Here is a 10,398-nt window from a genome sequence, read left to right on the forward strand (position 1 = left end):
AGATGGGGGTGAGGGCCAGTGTTATGTTATATATCGTTCTCTGTTCTTCTCAGCATGTATGGAGTGTTATATACTTTTAAAATTCCAAAACATAAATGAAAAAATGATTAATGGTTAGTTCAGTGCACAAGGATAAGAAACGTAATGTGGGTGGAAATAGCATGAGCAAAGGCACAGAGAAACACTCTTGGAAGTATGGGTAAGATGCTTAATGACGGTGCTTAGCCAGGACATCAGAAGAGAAATGAGACACTAATCAGTCAAGTTCTAGTGGAAGGAAGTCAGAAGACATAGCAAACAGAGGTGTCTGGTGCAGCGATTTTCAACCTTCTTTCCCTTGTGGCACACATAAACTAATTTCATAATAGGGCACTGAACTCTTCTTCACCTAGTAACTAATTTATGCATGCCATGAGATGAAATGGTTGTATTTAGTCAGGGGCACTGACCTCTTCCCCCTTAGAAGAGGTTTGATGGACAGTGAAAACAATTAAATACTCATTAAACAGCCCAGGGCGAAGAAAGGGAACTATCCCAAGCTGAGCACGATAACGTAGCGGGCACTTTGCATTTTATTTTGGGAGAGAAATGCTGATTCTTTTTTAAAATTAATTATTTTTATTTATTTTATTTATTTTTTTTACAGAGACAGAGAGAGAGAGTCAGAGTGAGGGATAGACAGGGACAGACAGACAGGAACGGAGAGAGATGAGAAGCATCAATCATCAGTTTTTCGTTGCGCATTGCGACACCTTAGTTGTTCATTGATTGCTTTCTCATATGTGCCTTGACCGCGGGCCTTCAGCAGGCCGAGTAACCCCTTGCTGGAGCCAGTGACCTTGGGTCCAAGCTGGTGAATTTTTGCTCAAACCAGATGAGCCCACGCTCAAGCTGGCGACCTCGGGGTCTCAAACCTGGGTCTTCCGCATCCCAGTCTGACGCTCTATCCACTGCGCCACCGCCTGGTCAGGTGAAATGCTGATTCTTGTTTGAACCTTGGCATATTGGGACGATGCTCTAACCATCTAAGTAACCCAATAAAGACTGTAGCAGACACTGTAAATACACTGTCTTCCCATTTAATCTTCCCAACACTGAGCTACAAATCATTATTCCTATTTTATGTGAGAATTCTGATGATCAGAGAGGTTAACTAACTTGACCAAGATCTTGAAACTGAAAACCAAGAATCTGTCCATGTGTATCTGTTTCTAAAGCCAGGGTTCTCTTTTTAAAAAATCAGGGTTTGTTAAAAGTATAATTTATATACCATAAAATTTACCTATCTTTAGCAGACAATGAGTGTCAGTGAGTTGAATATAACCGTGCAACCAACACCACAATCTAATTTTGAATTGACTGAAATTCTACTCATTTTTTACCTTTGCTCAGACTTCACCCTATCCCATTAAGTATCTAAAACCTCTCACTCCCCTGCCAACTTCTCACCTCCAACCCCTCCTCCCAAAACACCCTGTGAGTCTTCAATAATTGCACTTGCACTCAGATTTGTTGGACTGTAATTAACAGTTCACAAATTGCTCTCTCTCCTACTGAGCCATGCTCCTTGAGGACAAGGAAACTGTTTCATTTATCTTTCTCTGCTGCTCCCAGCACACCTTGCGGTATGCACTAAAAGTATTGCGAATTTGCTTCATTCAAAATTCTCAACACAAGTTCTTAAACATTGGGATACAATCAACACATACTCTGCTACTTTAGGGTTTGATTTGCCAGTTGAGACCTGACCCTGCGCATTTCTCAAGGTTTTACCAGTTTTCTCATTTTTCCTTTTTGGTCCCCCTCCCTCTGCCTTTAGGAAAAGGTATATTTGCAACAAAGCATAAGGAAATAGAGGAGTTTAGGCAAAGGGGAATACATATTTAATAAATTGGCTAAATTTACCCTTTTGGGGGAGCAGAAACATGTCCCATTTTCCATAATACTTTGTTAAAGTTGGTCTGTTTTAATATTTTGCCTAGTATGGTTGGTTTTGGAGCTGGGAACACAGGTTCTTTCCTATTGGTCTGAAAAATAATTTTAAATGGAAGGAAAGTTTTGGCAAGCCATAGACACCTGGCCTTTATCTACTTGCTTAAGTTTCAAAGGTGAAGAAAGATGTCATTTGGTGCTCCAGGTTTGTACTTCAGCTGTCACTGGGTGATCAGGGGTGGCAGCCACCTGAGCGTCAGCACGCCACCTCACCAAGCACCACCAAGCATCAGGGCCTGGGCCATTACTCACCTTATAAATCATAAGTAGTCTACAGACCAACGTGCGTGTGAGTAACCTGCCTTGCTAATTTTTACAACCTTGTCCTTGCCAGTAGGTGATTTATCTAGTTCTCTTACCTGACCCCTCCCAGAGAGATGAGGTCAGAGGCTTGTCAGTACCCTCCCCATCCTTCCATTTTCCACCAGCACAAATAGACCAACATTCAGTTTTTGGTAATGGTTGATGGTTTTTGAGATTAACCTTCACTTGAGAACATAATAAATGAGGCCAGTCAAGCTGTTTTCTTAATGTATTTCATAAAAGATTCTGTGAGGATTCAAATGGGAAACATAAAAAGGTTTGTCTTGCTCACATTGGAGTCACAGATCTATAAGTAACGTAGCTTCTCTCTGGACACACGTGGCCACAGCGACAAGAGCTCTCAAAGCCAAATTCTGGGACCTCTGGTTGCCTGGAAAATGCTTATCACACAAGGAAGAGATGTTTCCCATGATGGGGCTTAATTTAGAAGTTTAAGATGATTTCCTTTGTAAATACATTTTTTTGTCTGCTGTTGTGATTTTTTAAATACTATTTTAGATTTCTTTAAATTTTTCCTCTACTGTGTATTTCTTACAACCTTTATGCTTCTTATATCTCACGTCATTAGTATCTGTGGCCAACACTTGTTTTGACTAAGTAGTCACATGTCTTTCCCTACATAGCACAGCCTCTGAAACCTTATCTGCTAGGACCAGCCTTTCCCTGCCCAAGGAGGGCCTCCCCAAGTTACTTGCTGTGTCTCTTTTTCTTCAGAAGAAAACAAGAGAAAATCAACAAGGTTGATTTTGTTCTCTCCCTAAACAGTGATATGGGGTCCCTAATTGTGGAAACTTTTTCAAGTTAAATCTTATTCAGCTCTTTCCATGTGTCAACTTATTGAAATAATATAACTTTGTAAGGTAGGTATCATTACTATGTAAGCAAGTTGCCCAAGATCACATGGTTGGTTCAGCAGTGACCCAGAGTTGGAACCCAGGCCGACTGGCCTTGAAACCCACGCTCTTGCCCATGATTGTACTTCTTTTGATCCCTGTGTCACGTTTTTGCCTTTAGAGAGTTATTAGTTGGAGAAGTAGCACATTTGCAGTAGGGATTCAGCCTGAGAGTTAGGACACTTGGATTCTTTTTCTGTGTTTTAACTTGGGGTGGGAACAGCAGTCTAGGTAGAGGAAAGGCATGTCCAAAGGCCTCATGGCCAAAGTGGGGAAGAAGAATACCAGTATTAGGAGTGATGGGAAGCATTCGCAGTGCTTTATGCGAGGGTAGAGGGGGGTGAGCTGTGACATGATCACAAGGACATTCTACCAGCATCGCTCTGGCTGCCTAAGAGAGCAAAAGTGGATTTAGGAAAATTTGTTAGGAGTCTACTGAGAAAATACAGGCCAAAGGTGATGGTAGCTTGGGCTAGAGGATGGGTAGTGTGTGTATGTGCGTGTGCGCGCCTGTGTGTGTGTGTGTGTGTGTGTGCGCGCGCGCATATGGAGGTGGAGTGGGTGGGGGAAATGGAAAAAGTATTTTAAAACATGTACTATTGATTGAAACTGATTTTGATTAGATTATGTAAAAAGACTTTAACAAAACATTCCAGGAATTACGTTTCCATAAAGGGTTCACTGCCTTCAAAGTGTCACATTGGGAGGTTATACACCCATTTCAACAGTGCTTCATGGCTCTAAATAATTCTGGAAAGCCTCTTCTAGAATTTCCTTCAGATCCAGTTCATGAGCCTAACTAGAAACATAGGTTTCTTGCCATATATATATAGCTAAAGGCTAAGGGTTTTATGAAGACTATGTGTAGTGTTGTTACATTGCTGCAGGCTTTATAAGCACTTCCTTTTATGACTTTGACCTTCCATCATATACAGTGAGGTCACTTCTGTAAGAAAAGAAGCAAATACTATGTGGGAGAAAAGCTAAGTCATCTGATTCTTCAACAACAACAAAAATGAGGATATATTCTTTTGGCAAAGAGCGAGCCAACTCAGGAAATTTAAGGTAGAAGAAATTCTTAGATACTCAGGAGATATTTTTAGGGAGCAAATAACAAGCATCTTTCAGGTGATTGATAACAAACATCCCTCAGGAAAAGAATAAAAGAATGGGAGCATGTCCATCAGTTTTTAGGAGCAGAGAGAAGAATGGTATGGTGGAGGGAGTTCAAGTTTCAGACCCAGGCCTAGGAATCCACCTTGAACGAGTTGAGCTGTGCAGCATTGGACCAGTTCTCTAAGCCTTTCTTTCATCATCTATAAAATGGAGATACATATGCCGGGAGCTTTGGGAGGTTTTCCTAATGGAGCCCTAATTTCTAGCCCCTCCCCTAATTTTCTCTCACCTAAGCATCTATTCTTCAGATTGTGGAACAAGAAACCCTGAGAAAAATGGGTTAAAGGACAACCCTCCAGGTGTTTTCAGGCCTTAACTGGCTTTACCTTTCTTAGCTCTGCAATGCCAAGGCACAGAGAGAGCATTCTTGGCGACTTTATCACCCTCAGCAGAGCAAGGCTGGTCCCCACCCCACCCAGGCACTGCCTCTGGTTCAGTGGACATTCCCAGAGCAACCTGTCATTCAGGAAAACAAGCAGCCCATTTAAGTACCTGATTCTTTTCAAGAATTATGAGACAAACTCAACACCCAAGAGCAGGACATTAGGTGAATTGTGAGATATAATACCCAAAGGCACATTCCCATGATGGAACTATATATTGAAGGAGAATATTGAATGACATGGGGAGATATTCATGATAAATTAAATAAGTATTGCTGCAAAACAGTATATATACCATGGGTTCCAGTCTTTTTAAAATAATTGATTTACAGGGATAAAAAAGAAAATAAAAATTGTTAATACATTTTGAGTGGTAAGATGATGGGTGTTTTAAATTTTTTTCTAACCTTATATAACCAACATAATATTTGTTAATAAGAAGTTATAAATATGATATAGCAATTGAAAAACAACTACACAGAACAGAAGCTGTGCGACTTTCATTACCATCCCAGAAAAATGAGCCTTTGCAGTAAGGCTTTTTTTTTTTCCAGGCAGAATTTGTAAAAGGGGAAAGTGCCTCCTTTTCTGCACGTTTCCTCCTTTATCAACCTTGTCCAACAGGCCAAAGTTATTCCCCCCTCCCCCAAGAATTAAGAGTGGAAAAAAAGGCCCTGGCCGGTGGTTCAGTGGATAAGGCATCCACCTGGCACACCAGAGGCTGCAGGTTCCACACCCTCACCCCCAATCAGGGCACATAGGAGAAGCAATCAATGAGTGCAAGACTAAATGGAACAACTAACTATGTGGAGCAACAAGTTGGTACTTGCCCCAGGATGCTCAATGCTGCAATTTGGAGGAGGGAATTTCTGCATAATTAAGACTTCCCAACTCTGGAGGCTCCTAGGCCTGCCACTGGTCTGTCCCCTATTGGATATTCACTTCCTGACAATCACCTCTCTAGGTAGCAGTGAGATAACGGGGGCTATTCCTCTCCTACAACCTCTGCAGTGACCCTGGAAAGGAAAGGAAGGCACAAGGCCCAGCGTTTCTCGAGTTCTCAAAATAAGAGTACTTTTAGTTACAACAGTCTGCATTTATCATTAATGTAACTGTTCAGAATCAACACCAGGCCCTGGCCGGTTGGCTCAGCAGTAGAGCGTGGGCCGGATATGTGGAAGTCCCAGATTTGATTCCCAGTCAGGGCACACAAAAGTGACCATCTACTTCTCCACCCCTCCCACTCTCTCTTCTCTCTCGCTCTCTCTCTTCTCCTCCTGCAGTTGGAGCAAGCTGGCTCCGGGTGATGAGGATGGCTCCATGGTCTTGCCTCCTGTGCTCAAATAGCTCAGTTGCCAAGCAATGGTCTCACATGGGCAGAGCATCGCCTCTAGTGGGCTTGCCGGGTGGATCCTGGTCGGTGTGCATGCAGGAGGAGTGTATCTCTCTGCCTCCCTGCCTCTCACTGAATAAAAAGAAAAATAAAGAATCAACACCATTTACGGAATGCTTTCTGTAAAAAAGAGCCAGGTGTGCACTGCATTATCTCATGGAATTTTTACACTGGCCACTTAGGTACTGTTCCTATTTCACAGATAAAGACACAGGCTGAGATCAAGCAACGTACCTTCAGAGACTGCAAAATGATTTCAAGATTACCTCTTTATTCTTCGTACTACTCTATGAGAAGATTAAGTTCAACAGGTGAAATGAAAAGACAGGTGACTTTCAAGACCCTTCTGTGGCTCCGCATGGCTGATCTGTTAAGCAGTGGTTTTCAACCTCTTTCATCTCACGGCGCACGTAAACTCATTTCTAAAATTCTGCAGCACACCAAAAATATATATTTTTTGCCAATTTGACAAAAAAATAGGTATAATTTTGATGCATTCACACAGGATGGCTATTGTGCTGGCTGCTGTCATTTTTTTTGACAATCTAAGGGAAAAGAGATCAGTGCCCCTGACTAAATAGTCCAGTGTTGCATGTTTTAAAAATTCTTGTAGCATACTGGTTGAAAATCGCATTAGAGCAATTCCAGTTTTTTGTTTCAATAGAGGGGTCCTGTCCTTAGTAGGGCAATGGAAGCCAAACATGGGCCTATTACACTAGATTATGAGTGGCAGATTTTTTTTTTTTAAATTTATTTATTTATTTATTTATTTTTTAAAATAAATTTTTATTAATGGTAATGGGATGACATTAATAAATCAGGGTACATATATTCAAAGAAAACATGTCTAGGTTATTTTGTCATTAAATTATGTTGCATACCCCTCGCCCAAAGTCAGATTGTCCTTCGCCACCCTCTATCTAGTTCTCTGTGCCCCTCCCCCTCCCCCTAACTCTCCCCCTGTCCTCCCTCCCCCCACCCCTGGTAACCACCACACTCTTGTCCATGTCTCTTAGTCTCATTTTTATGTTCCACCAATGTATGGAATCATGTAGTTCTTGTTTTTTTCTGATTTACTTATTTCACTCCTTATAATGTTATCAAGATCCCACCATTTTGCTGTAAATGATCTGATGTCATCGTTTCTTATGGCTGAGTAGTATTCCATAGTGTATATGTGCCACATCTTCTTTATCCAGTCTTCTATTGAAGGGCTTTTTGGTTGTTTCCATGTCTTGGCCACTGTGAACAGTGCTGCAATGAACATGGGGCTACATGTGTCTTCACGTATCAATGTTTCTGAGGTTTTGGGGTATATACCCAGTAGAGGGATTGCTGGGTCATAAGGTAGTTCTATTTTCAGTTTTTTGAGGAACCACCATACTTTCCTCCATAATGGTTGTACTACTTTACAGTCCCACCAACAGTGAATGAGGGTTCCTTTTTCTCCACAGCCTCTCCAACATTTGCTATTACCCGTCTTGTTGATCATAGCTAATCTAACAGGGGTGAGGCGGTATCTCATTGTAGTTTTGATTTGCATTTCCCTAATAATGAGTGGCAGATTTAATCTGACCCTGAAGAAGGTAGGGTGTGTGGTAGACTAGCTACTACCTGCAACCAACCAGGTCATGGTATGTATTCACACTGTTAAGACAAGGAGACAGTCCTGTTCATGGGATAATGGACCAACTAATTCTAGAGCTTGCTAGAAGGAATGAGGGAGCCAATGGCTCTGTTAGGGAAGAAGAAGGCAGAAGAACTTAGGTGAGTGGATGATGCCTTCATGTTTGGTGGACCAGCTCAACTCTACCTACAAAGGGAGTCTATGGTAAATAGCTGCGAAATTCTTTATTTCGGCCAGGTAGGTATGTTATCATAAAATAGTATAAATATTTTATTCAGATCCTGAATAAGACACTCTGCTACCTAATCCTTAAAGTATAATAGGTGTTAATACTGATTTTTTTATATATGTACATAATAAAAAGAAAAAGAGATGACAGGGCTATAATAAATGACTGTGCTTTAATTTCCTGTTTGATGAAAGAGAACTACATCAAGAGCTGCTTGAAGTAAAATAGGAACCTGAGACACTGAGTTATTTTCATAGTATCTGTACCGCTTGCTCTATCAGAATCAAATTCCTCCCAATGGGTCTTCATGCAAGTTACTATTTTTTTTTTTTTTTGTATTTTTCTGAAGCTGGAAACGGGGAGAGACAGTCAGACAGACTCCAGCATGCGCCCGACCAGGATCCACCCGGCACGCCCACCAGGGGCGACGCTCTGCCCACCAGGGGGCGATGCTCTGCCCCTCCGGGGCGGCGCTCTGCCGCAACCAGAGCCACTCTAGCGCCTGGGGCAGAGGCCAAGGAGCCATCCCCAGCGCCCGGGCCATCTTTGCTCCAATGGAGCCTCGGCTGCGGGAGGGGAAGAGAGAGACAGAGAGGAAGGAGGGGGGGGGGGTGGAGAAGCAGATGGGCGCTTCTCCTGTGTGCCCTGGCCGGGAATCGAACCCGGGTCCCCCGCACGCCAGGCCAACGCTCTACCGCTGAGCCAGCCGGCCAGGGCCGCAAGTTACTATTAAAATTTGTCATCCTGATTCTAAAAAAAATTATTGATTTTTTTGGGGGTGGGTGGGTGGGGGAGTGAAGCAGCAGCAGCAGAAGCATTTTCCTAGAATTATGAATTAGCCACCTCGGTTGGGTCCTTGTCCCACTTCTGCCCCCAACCAGCTCCATAATTCTGAATAAATCTCTTAAATTCCAGATTCCTTACCTGTTATGTACAACATTCTAACAGGCAGCTGATGTTTGACGTTGTCAACGTTCTACGTGACAAGCTAGCATTCCATGGTTATCCATAACAACAGTAAAACTAAACCCAATGAGCAGGTGCCCTTAAGTGCAGAGTAAGTATCCCTATCTGTCAAATGCTTTAAAATACTTGTGAACGGCTGCTTTCATCCTCCAAGAATATGAATGGTGGGCACTCTGAGTTAGGGAGCTTTGTAGAACTTGCAGTGAAAAAACTTTCCCCTCACTTCGTCCTGGTCCATCATGCAGAAAAACAAGAGCAAGTGGGTAAGAGCATAGGATCTGGAAGGTTGTATTCCTGGAAGGTGAGACGAGAAGGCACCTCCTGCAGGTGCAAGTTAAGGTCCAATTATGACAAGCTGAGACCTATCTACCCCGGAGACCCATCAGGCCTTGATTTGTGATCTCCCAGATCAGGAAAGGGCTGATCTTTGCGATCCCAGCAGGAAACTGTTCCGCTCAAAGAAGGGTAAGTGAGATATAGAACTAACACCTAGGTCTTCATTAATTTAACACTCAGCCTGTTGGAGTTATGCGGCAAGACGATCTTTTCGAATTTCTGTTTAATTATGCTGAGAACCCGCTAGGCAGTCACAAAGCTCCTGGGGCTTGTTCTGAGGATAAAATAGGAACTCCTCCAAAGAGGACACTATACACGAGGTTAGACAGCTTCTATAAACCAAGAAGGGGAGTTTCCCACGTGGTCAGCCAACGTACCCTTCCTTATCTTTCTCACCTACTCAAAGGTCCTGACATTCATGCTTCAAAGCCTTGCGAGGTAGTTCTAGCCTGCTTAGACGCTTACAGGACCTCGGGGATTTTTGTCGGTTTCTTTTGTTCAGTAATTGTGGCCTCCAAATTTACAATGGTCTTCTTTCCACTCCTTCCTCCCTCCTTTCATCTGTTCTCTAAACTGTAATTCATTCCCTCTATCACTTTTCTCTCCCGACCAAAACAGTGCCAGGGAATGGGCTGGGGGGGAATCTCTATAAAACTTCTAAGGAAAGCACGGAGGAGCTACTGCCCATAAACTCGGCCGGCACTTTAAAGGCTTTTGTTTTCATCACGATTTAAGACTTAAAACCACGAGGAAAGCACTGCCCACCTTCATCCCCGGGTTGAAGTCTCCCACGAGTGAAAAAAAAAAGGCATCACTTCCATCATTCCGCCGGCACTTTTCTAACATCAGCAAGTACATCCCTTACGAAGCGAAACGCTTTCTAGCACCTGCGCAGATCAGGAGTTACCTCGTCCAGAGGTTTTCCCATTGCTGGTGGTCGACGCTTCCCAGCTTCATTTTTCTACTTTCCTAGGCCTAGGCCCACCCGCCGGCGTCGAAACCAGCTTCTGACTGGTGCAGAAGTGTGCTCGTCTCCGCAGTGAGCCAATTAAAGCCTCACTTTCGTCCCCCAGAGATTT

The sequence above is a fragment of the Saccopteryx leptura genome, chromosome 2 (genome assembly GCF_036850995.1).
Source record: "Saccopteryx leptura isolate mSacLep1 chromosome 2, mSacLep1_pri_phased_curated, whole genome shotgun sequence".
NCBI lineage: Eukaryota > Metazoa > Chordata > Mammalia > Chiroptera > Emballonuridae > Saccopteryx > Saccopteryx leptura.